Consider the following 10277-nt stretch of genomic DNA (forward strand, 5'->3'; position numbering starts at 1 on the left):
CTTGTGAAACTAATAAATAAACTGAAACTTAAAACTTACCGCACATGTCAGCATATAAGTTGGCCTTTGAGGTCTCAAAAAATTCCTCCAAAAACAGGGGTCGCCATATGTTTTTTAAACATTCAGGGCAATGGGCCAAGCGCTGGCAGATGGGATTAGGTAGGAGTTCAGATGTTTCAATGTGTCAGTGTGGACTTGATGGGCAGAAGGGCCTCTTGGCTAAGGCTACTGGGGAGAATTTAAACGAGATAGGTTGGGGGGAGGGGAGCTAGAAGAGTTGACTAGGATCAAGGAACTAATTGATGGGGGGGAGGATGCAGGGGTAAGGGGAATTACAAAATTAATGGTAGAGGAGAGGGTGCAAGTGAATGAAAGCGGTAATTTAGATAAGGGAGTAGAGGGAGAGGGTGTTCGCGACTCATCAAAGTGGGTCCAGATAAAAGCTGGAATAAGGACACTTTGCCTGAATGCACAAAGCATTCGGAACAAGGTAAATGAGTTGATGGTGCAAATCAGCACAAGTGGGTACGATCTAGTGGCCATTACAGAAACGTGGCTGAAAGGTGACCAGGACTGGGAGATGAATATCCAGGGGTATCAGGCGTTTAGGAAGAATAGACAGGAAGGAAAAGGTGGTGGGGTCGCGCTATTAATAAGAGATAATATCAGGGTAGTACTGAGGGATGACATAGGCTCTGAGGAACAAAACGTGGAATCATTATGGGTAGAGATGAGGAATAGTCGAGGGAGAAAGACACTAGTAAGTGTGGTATATAGGCCCCCAAATAATAATGTTGTGGTAGGGAGGGCTATAAACAAGCTGATAAGGGATGCGTGTAAAAACGGAACGGCAATAATCATGGGGGACTTCAACATGCACATTGACTGGCAGACTCAAGTCGGTAAGGGTGGAATGGAGGAAGAGTTCTTAGAATGCTGTCGGGATAGTTTCCTTGAACAGAATGTTACGGAACCGACGAGGGAACGAGCTATTTTGGATCTGGTATTGTGTAACGAGGTCGGTAGAATTAAGGATCTTATTGTGAAGGACCCTCTTGGGTCTAGTGACCACAATATGGTCGAATTTCTGATTCAGATGGAAGAGGAGAAAGTTTGGTCCCAAACCAGTGTCCTCTGTTTGAACAGAGGGAAATATGATAGGATGAGGGATGAATTGGCTAAGGTAGACTGGGAGAGCAGGCTGGCAGGTAGGATAGCTGAGGAACAGTGGAGGATTTTTAAGGAGATCCTTTTCAGTTCTCAGCAAAAATATATTCCAGCAAAAAACAAGGATTGTAAGAAAAGGGAGAACCAGCCGTGGATAACGAAGGAAATAAAGGAGAGTATTAAAATAAAAACAGCTGCGTACAGAGTGGCCAAAAATAGTGGAGAAACAAGTGATTGGGAAAAATTTAAGAAACAACAAAGAGAGACTAAGAAAGCGATAAAGAAAGGAAGGATAGACTATGAAGCTAGGCTAGCAATTAATATAAAAAATGATAGTAAAAGTTTTTATAAATATATAAAAAGGAATAGAGTGGCTAGAGTGAATGTTGGACCCTTGGAGGACGAGAGGGGGGAGTTAATAGTGGGAAATGAGGATATGGCTGAGTCTTTAAATAAGTTTTTTGTGTCGGTCTTCACGGTGGAGGACACAAATAGTTTGCCAAATATTAACGATAGAGGGTTGGCAGCAGGAGAAATACTTAATACAATTAATGTTACCAGAGAGGCAGTGCTGGATAGACTAATGGGACTGAAGGTGGACAAGTCCCCGGGTCCGGATGGAATGCATCCCAGGGTATTGAAAGAAATGTCAGAGGTAATAGTGGATGCGTTAGTGATTATTTATCAAAACTCATTGCATTCTGGGGTAGTGCCGGTTGATTGGAAAATGGCTAATGTTACGCCGCTGTTTAAAAAAGGAAGGAGACAAAAGGCGGGTAACTATAGGCCGGTCAGCTTAACGTCTGTAGTAGGGAAAATGCTGGAATCCATTATTAAAGAGGAGATAGCAGGGCATCTGGATAGAAATGGTTCGATCAATCAGACGCAGCATGGATTCATGAGGGGAAAGTCGTGCTTGACAAACATGTTGGATTTTTATGAAGATGTGACTAGGGCGGTTGATGGAGGAGAACCGGTGGATGCCGTGTTTTTGGATTTCCAAAAGGCATTTGATAAGGTGCCCCATAAAAGGCTGCTGAAGAAGATTAGGGCACACGGAGTTGGGGGTAGTGTGTTAAAGTGGATTGGGGACTGGCTATCCGACAGGAAGCAAAGAGTCGGAATAAATGGGTGTTTTTCCGGTTGGAGGAAGGTAGCTAGTGGCGTGCCGCAGGGATCGGTACTCGGGCCGCAACTATTTACCATTTATATAGATGATCTGGAGGAGGGGACGGAGTGTGGGGTAACGAAGTTTGCAGACGACACAAAGATAAGGGGGAAAAGTGAATCGTGTGGAGGACGGAGAAGATCTGCAGAGAGATTTGGACAGGCTGAGTGAGTGGGCGAGGATATGGCAAATGGAGTATAACGTTGAGAAATGCGAGGTTATACACTTTGGAGGAAATAATAACAAATGGGATTACTATCTCAATGGAAACAAATTAAAACATGCTACCGTGCAAAGGGACCTGGGGGTCCTTGTGCATGAGACGCAAAAGCCCAGTCTGTAGGTACAACAGGTGATCAGGAAGGCAAATGGGATGTTGGCCTATATCGCGAGGGGGATAGAATATAAAAGCAGGGATGTCTTGATGCACCTGTACAGGGCATTGGTGAGGCCGCAGCTGGAATACTGTGTGCAGTATTGGTCCCCTTATATGAGGAAGGATATATTGGCATTGGAGGGAGTGCAGAGAAGGTTCACCAGGTTGATACCGGAGATGAGGGGTTTGGATTATGAGGAGAGGCTGAGGAGATTGGGTTTGTACTCGTTGGAGTTTAGAAGGATGAGGGGGGATCTTATGGAGACTTATAAGATAATGCGGGGGCTGGATAGGGTGGAGGCGGAGAGATTCTTTCCACTTAGTGAGGAAGTTAAAACTAGAGGACACAGCCTCAAAATAAAGGGGGGTCGGTTTAAGACAGAGTTGAGGAGGAACTTCTTCTGGTGAATCTCTGGAATTCTCTGCCCACTGAGGTGGTGGAGGCTACCTCGCTGAATATGTTTAAAGCGCGGATGGATGGATTCCTGATCGGTAAGGGAATTAAGGGTTATGGGGATCAGGTGGGTAAGTGGTACTGATTCACGTCAGACCAGCCATGATCTGGTTGAATGGCGGGGCAGGCTCGAGGGGCTAGATGGCCTACTCCTGCTCCTATTTCTTATGTTCTTATGTTGTTCTGCACTGTGTGATTTTATGATTCTATTATTCTACGATTCTAGTTCAGAGACGATTCACTAGGATGATCCCTGGTATGGAGGAAAGGTTAAAACAGGTTGGAACTTGACTCATTGGAATTTAGAAGAATGAGAGACGATCTCATTGAAACATACAGGATTCTTATGGGGCTTGACAGGGTAAATGCTGAGAGGATGTCCCCCCTCATGGGAGAGTCTAGGACCAGAGGGCATAGTCTCAGAATAAAGGGCTGCCACTTAGAGTCATAGAGTCAGAGAGGATTACAGCATGGAAACAGGCCCTTCGGCCCAACTTGTCCATGCCACCCTTATTTTGTTTTAAAACCCCTAAGCTAATCCCAATTGCCCGCATTTGGCCCATCTCCCTCTATACCCATCGTACCCATGTCTAAATGCTTTTTAAAAGATAAAATTGTACCCGCCTCTACTACTACCTCTAGCAGCTTGTTCCAGACACTCACCACCCACTGTGTGAAAAAATTGCCCCTCTGGACACCTTTGTATCTCTCCCCTCTCACCTTAAACCTATGCCCTCTAGTTTTAGATTCCCCTATCTTTGGGAAAAGATATTGACTTTCCACCTTGTCTATGCCCCTCATTATTTTATAGACCTCTATAAGGTCACCCCTCAGCCTCCTATGCTCCAGAGAAAAAAGTCCCAGTCTATTCAGCCTCTCCTTATAACTCAATGCATCAAGTCCCGGTAGCATCCTAGTAAAATCTTTTCTGCACTCTTTCTAGTTTAACGATATCCTTTCTATAATAGGGTGACCAGAATTGCACACAGTATTCCAAGTGTGGCCTTACCAATGTCTTGTACAACTTCAACAAGACGTCCCAACTCCTGTATTCAAACACTGACCAATGAAACCAAGCATGACGAATGCCTTCTTCACCACTCTGTCCACCTATGACTCCGCTTTCAAGGAGCTATGAACATGCACCCCCAGATCTCTTTGTTCTGTAACTCTCCCCAATGCCCTACCATTAACTGAGTAAGTCCTGCCCTGGTTCAATCTACCAAAATGCATTACCTCGCATTTGTCTAAATTAAACTCCATCTGCCATTCGTCAGCCCACTGGCCCAATTGATCAAGATCCCGCTGCAATTGGAGATAACCTTCCTCACTGTCCACTATGCCACCAATCTTGGTGTCATCTGCAAACGTACTCACCATGCCCCCTATATTCTCATCCAAATCATTAATATAAATGACAAATAACAGTGGGCCCAGCACTGATCCCTGAGGCACATCGCTGGTCACAGGCCTCCAGTTTGAAAAACAACTCTCTACAACCACCCCGACAGAAGCCAATTTTGTATCCATTTAGATACCTCACCCTGGATCCCGTGAGATTTAACTTTATGCAAAATCCTACCATGCAGTACCTTGTCAAAAGCCTTGCTAAGTCCATGTAGACAACATCAACTGCACTGTCCTCATCTACCTTCTTGGTTACTCCTTCAAAAAACTCAATCAAATTTGTGAGACATGATTTTCCACTCACAAAGCCATGCTGACTGTCCCTAATCAGTCCTTGCCTCTCTAAATGCCTGTAGATCCTGTCTCTCAAAATACCTTCCAATAATTTACCCACCACAGATGTGAGGCTCACCGGCCTGTAGTTCCCAGGCTTTTCCCTGCAGCCCTTTTTAAACAAAGGGACAACATTTGCCACTCTCCAATCTTCAGGTACCTGACCTGTGACTATCGATGATTCAAATATCTCGGCTAGGGGACCCGCAATTTCCTCCCTAGCCTCCCACAATGTCCTGGGATATACCTCATCAGGTCCCGCAGATTTATCTACCCTGATGGGCTTTAAGACTTCCAGCACCTCCTTCTCTGTAATATGCATACTCCTCAAGACATCAAAATTTAATTCCCCAAGTTCCCTAACATCCATGCTTTTCTCAACAGTAAATACTGATGAGAAATATTCATTTAGAATCTCACCCATCTCTTGTGGATCCGCACATAGATTACCTTGTTGATCCTTAAGAGGCCCTACTCTCTCCCTTGTTACTCTTTTGCCCTTTATGTATTTGTAGAAGCTCTTTGGATTCTCCTTTGCCTTATCTGCCAAAACAATTTCATGTTCCCTTTTTGACCTCCTGATTTCTCTCTTATCTCTACTCCTATACTCCCTATACTCTTCAAGAGATTCACTTGATCCCAGCCGCCTATGCACGTCATGTGCCTCTTTCTTCTTCTTGACCAGGGCCTCAATATCCCGAGTCATCCAGGGTTCCCGACTTCTGCCAGCTTTGCCCTTCACTCTAAGAGGAATGTGTTTACCCTGAACCCTGGTTAACACACTTTTGAAAGCATGCCACTTACCAGACATCCCTTTTCCTTCCCACAGACTCCCCCAATTAACTTTTGAAAGTTCCTGCCTGAACTTGAAGACAGAGATGAGGAGGAATTTCTTCTCTGAGGGTTGTGACCACCTTGCCACAGAGAGCTGTGGGGACAGAGTCCTTGTGTATATTTAAGAAGTCTCACAACACCAGGTTAAAATCCAACAGGTTTATTTGGAATCACGGGCTTTCGAAGTGCTGCTCCTTCATCAGCTGATGATTGCAATTATAGAGGGTATTGGTTAGACCACGTCTGCAGTATTGTGTCCAGTTTTGGTCTCCTTATTTGAGGAAGGGATGTGGTGGCATTGGAGGCAGTTCAGAGGAGGTTCACCAGATTGATTCTGGTGTATGAGGAGGGATTAAATAGTTTGGGTTTGTACTTGCTGGAGTTTAGAAGGATGAGGGGGGATCTGATCGAGGTATATAAAAGGGATTGATAAAGTAAATGTAGACCAAATGTTTCCTCTGATGGGGTAATCTCGAACAGGAGGCCACAGGGTATAGGCCGAGAGGCAGTAGATTTAAAACTGAGATGAGGAGGAGCTACTTCTCGCAGAGGGTGGTGAATTTGTGGAACTCGCTGCCCCATCGCGCGGTGGAGTCGGAATCATTGAATGGATTCAAGGAGAAGATAGACATATTTCTAATAAAAAAGGGATAAAGGGATCTGGGGAACAGGTGGGGAGGTGGGTTTGAGAGCAGGGAGAGATCAGCCATGATCTGATTGAATCGCGGAGCAGGCTCGGAGGGCTGAGTTTGCCGATTTCTGCTCCTAATTCCTATCATAGAAACCCTACAGTGCAGAAGGAGGCCATTCGGCCCATCGAGTCTGCACCGACCACAATTCCACCCAGGCCCTACCCCCACATATTTACCCACTAATCCCTCTAACCTACACATTTTAGGATTCTAAGGGGCAATTTTTAACCTGGCCAATCAACCTAACCCGCACATCTTTGGACTGTGGGAGGAAACCGGAGGGAACCCACGCAGACACGAGGAGAATGTGCAAACTCCACACAGACAGTGACCCGAGCCGGGAATCGAACCCGGGACCCTGGAGCTGTGAAGCAGCAGTGCTAACCACTGTGCTACCATGCCGCCCCACTGTGCTACCGTGCCGCCCTATGTTCCTATGACACCTCACAGCTCCAGTGAGTGAACATGTCTTTCAGTGAGCTGCCAGTTTTAGATAGATTCTGAGTTTGCTGAACTGGAGCTGCCCCTTAGCCCCAGAGTCAGAGTAAATCTGAAATATTAGTGTTAGTGAGAGGTTACAGAATGAATTGAGTCAACGCGAGGTATGAGAAAGATCCGATGGGCCCTGTTGCGACAATAACTGTCAGATGGAAATAGTAAGAAGTCTCACAACACCAGGTTAAAGTCCAACAGGTTTATTTGGTAGCAAATGGCATTAGCTACCAAATAAACCTGTTGGACTTTAACCTGGTGTTGTTAAACTTCTTACTGTGTTTACCTCAGTCCAACGCCGGCATCTCCACATCATGATGGAAATAGTGCCAGATATGAATTGCGAGGTGAATTGGCAGTGGGCAAGAACTGGGATAGAATGGACAGCACTCAGTTCATCGAGTAACTGAGCACACTGAGGGAATACAAAAGGCTTTCTTCGGTTGCTTGCAATCATGCTAAAAATGGAAGGTGAGAGGGGGATTTTTTTTAACTGCAGTATTGAGGAATTAACCATTTAGTGTATTTATTTGGGTGGCATGGTGGCACAGTGGTTAGCACGGCTGCCTCACAACGCCAGGGACCCGGGTTCGACTCCCGACTTGGGTCACTGTGCAGAATCTGCACCTTCTCCCCGTGTCTGCATGGGTTTCCCCCGGGTGCTCCGGTTTCCTCCCACACTCCGAAAGACGTGCTGGTTAGGTGCATTGGCCGTGCTAAATTCTCCCTCAGTGTACCCGAACAGGTGCCAGAGTGTGGCGACTAGGGGATTTTCACAGGAACTACATTGTCGTGTTAATGCAAGCCTACTTGTGACACTAATAAATAAACTTTTAAACTTTAGTGTCACAAGTAGGCTTTCATTAACACTGCAATGAAGTTACTGTGAAAATCTCCCAGTTGCCACACTCCGGTGTGTTCAGGTACACGGAGGGAGAATTTAGCATGGCCAATGCATCTAACCAGCACGTCTTTTGGACTATGGAAGCAAACCGCAGCACCCGGAGCAAACGCACGCAGACACGGGGAGAACGTGCAAACTTCACACAGACAGTGACCCAAGCCAGGAATTGAACCCGGGTCCCTGGCGCTGTGAGGCAGCAGTGCCATCCACTGTGCCACCGTGCCACCCGGGACAATACAGTATTTCCAACTTTGCACCCAAGAATTGGCCAACCTCTAAATTTCCCAAGATTCCTCACAAAAACTGGGATTTATTTGAACTTTTGTCATCTGGCCTTCATGTCAACAACAAACCTTTTGCCTCTACGCGGTCCGTATCCCTCTATTCCCTGCTTATTTATGTATCTGTCAAGATGCCTCTTAAACGTTGCTATTGTATCTGCTTCTACCACCCCCTCTGGCAGCGCATTCCAGGCACTTATCACCCTCTGGGTAAAAAAGCTTGCCCCTCACATCTCCTTTAATTTTTCCCCCTTTTACCTTAACCCTATGTCCCCTAGTAACTGACATTTCTACCCTGCGATTTTACTCAAACTCTTCTCATGAACAATTACCTCATCCCAGCAGTCGATCTTGTGAACCTTTGATTCATGTCCTGAGTCAACTGTACCCTCCCTTGGGTAAGGAGCCCAGAACTACACAGTAGGTGCAAACTCAACAAACTCTATATAATTGTAGCAGGTCCTTCTTCCTCTAACACTCCTTCCCCTTTGCAAAAAAGGCCAGTGTACCATTAGCCTTCCTGCTTGATTATTATACGTGCGTGCTACATTTCTGAGATTTGAAACATGTCCACCACGCTGCCCATGTCATCTCTTGTTCCATCCAGATCCCGCCTTTGCAAAGTGCTGGACAAAAAAACAGCGCATGTTTCAGTAAATTAGACCCCGAGTGAAAAAGGAGGAATGTTCGCAGCAGCGATCAATCATTGACTGTCCACCATGGAATTCCGCGGAATCGGAGAGACATTTGCCCTGCTTCTTGAGTCTGAGGGCTGTCAGTGTTATGGCGGCAGTGAGGTTCATCATTGTAACTAGACACTGTAGGTACAGCAACCACCATGGTGCAGGACCTTGTCAAATACTTTCACTGCTCAAGATGCCTACATATCTGGTAATGAGCGCTAGCTACTATTGTAGGGATAAATAACGGCTCGGAAAGCCAGCTCAATAACCTCGTGAAATGAGTTCAAATCTCATGACAGCAGCTGCATTAATCTATGCAATAATTCGACTATAAAAAGATAGCATTGATAATAGTGACCCAAAATCAGAATCATAGAATCTTTACAGTGCTGAAGGAGGCCATTGGGCCCATCGAGTCTGCACCGACCCCAATCCCACCCAGACCCTATCCCTGTAACCCCGGATATTTACAATGCTAATCCCCCTGACACTAGGGCCAATTTAGCATGGCCAATCAACCTACCCTGCACATCTTTGGACTGTGGGAGGAAACCGGAGCACCCGGAGGAAACCCAAGCAGACACGGGGAGAACGTGCAGACTCCGTATAGGCAGTGACCCAAGGCCGGGAATTGAACCCGGGTCCCTGGCGCTGTGAGGCAGCGCTGCTAACCACTGTGCCAATGTTCAGCTAGTTCACTAATCTGGGACTCTCCGCCACCCTTACCCAGTCTGGCCCGTATGTGACTCCATACCTTGTGGTTGACTGTTAACTTGTTATTGTTATTTATCCTTTCACACGGTGTGAGCGTTGGTGGCTGGGCCCGGCATTTATTACTCATTCGAATTGCCCTGGAGATGGTGATGGCACCTTCTGAGCTGCCCTCTAAAATGGCCTAGCAAGTCAGGAGGGCTTGTATCCCAGGAGGCAACACATCACCACCTTCTTGAAGGCTGTTTAGGATGTGTCGCAGATTCTGACCTCGACAACAATGCCCGCCCACATTCCACAATTCATGGGCGGCACGGTGGCACAGTGGTTAGCACTGCTGCCTCACAGTGCCAGGGACCAGGGTTCGATTCCCGACTTGGGTCACTGTCTGTGAGGAGTTTGCACGTTTTCCCCGTGTCTGCGTGGGTTTCCTCCGGGTGCTCCGGTTTCCTCCCACAGTCCGAAAGACGTGATGGTTGGGTGCACTGACCATGCTAAATTCTCCCTCAATGTACCCGAACAGGCGCAGGAGTGTGGCGACTAGGGGGTTTTCACAGTAACTTCATTGCAGTGTTAATGTAAGTCTACTTGTGACATTAATAAATAAACTTTAAAACTTTATGTATGCTCGTATCCTTGAATATTCACCATAGAAATCATAGAAACCCTACAGTACAGAAAGAGGCCATTCGGCCCATCGAGTCTGTACCGACCACAATCCCACCCAGGCCCTAACCCCATATCCCGACATATTTTACCTACTAATCCCTCTAAC

This window comes from Mustelus asterias, chromosome 6, assembly GCF_964213995.1.
Source record: "Mustelus asterias chromosome 6, sMusAst1.hap1.1, whole genome shotgun sequence".
Lineage (NCBI taxonomy): Eukaryota > Metazoa > Chordata > Chondrichthyes > Carcharhiniformes > Triakidae > Mustelus > Mustelus asterias.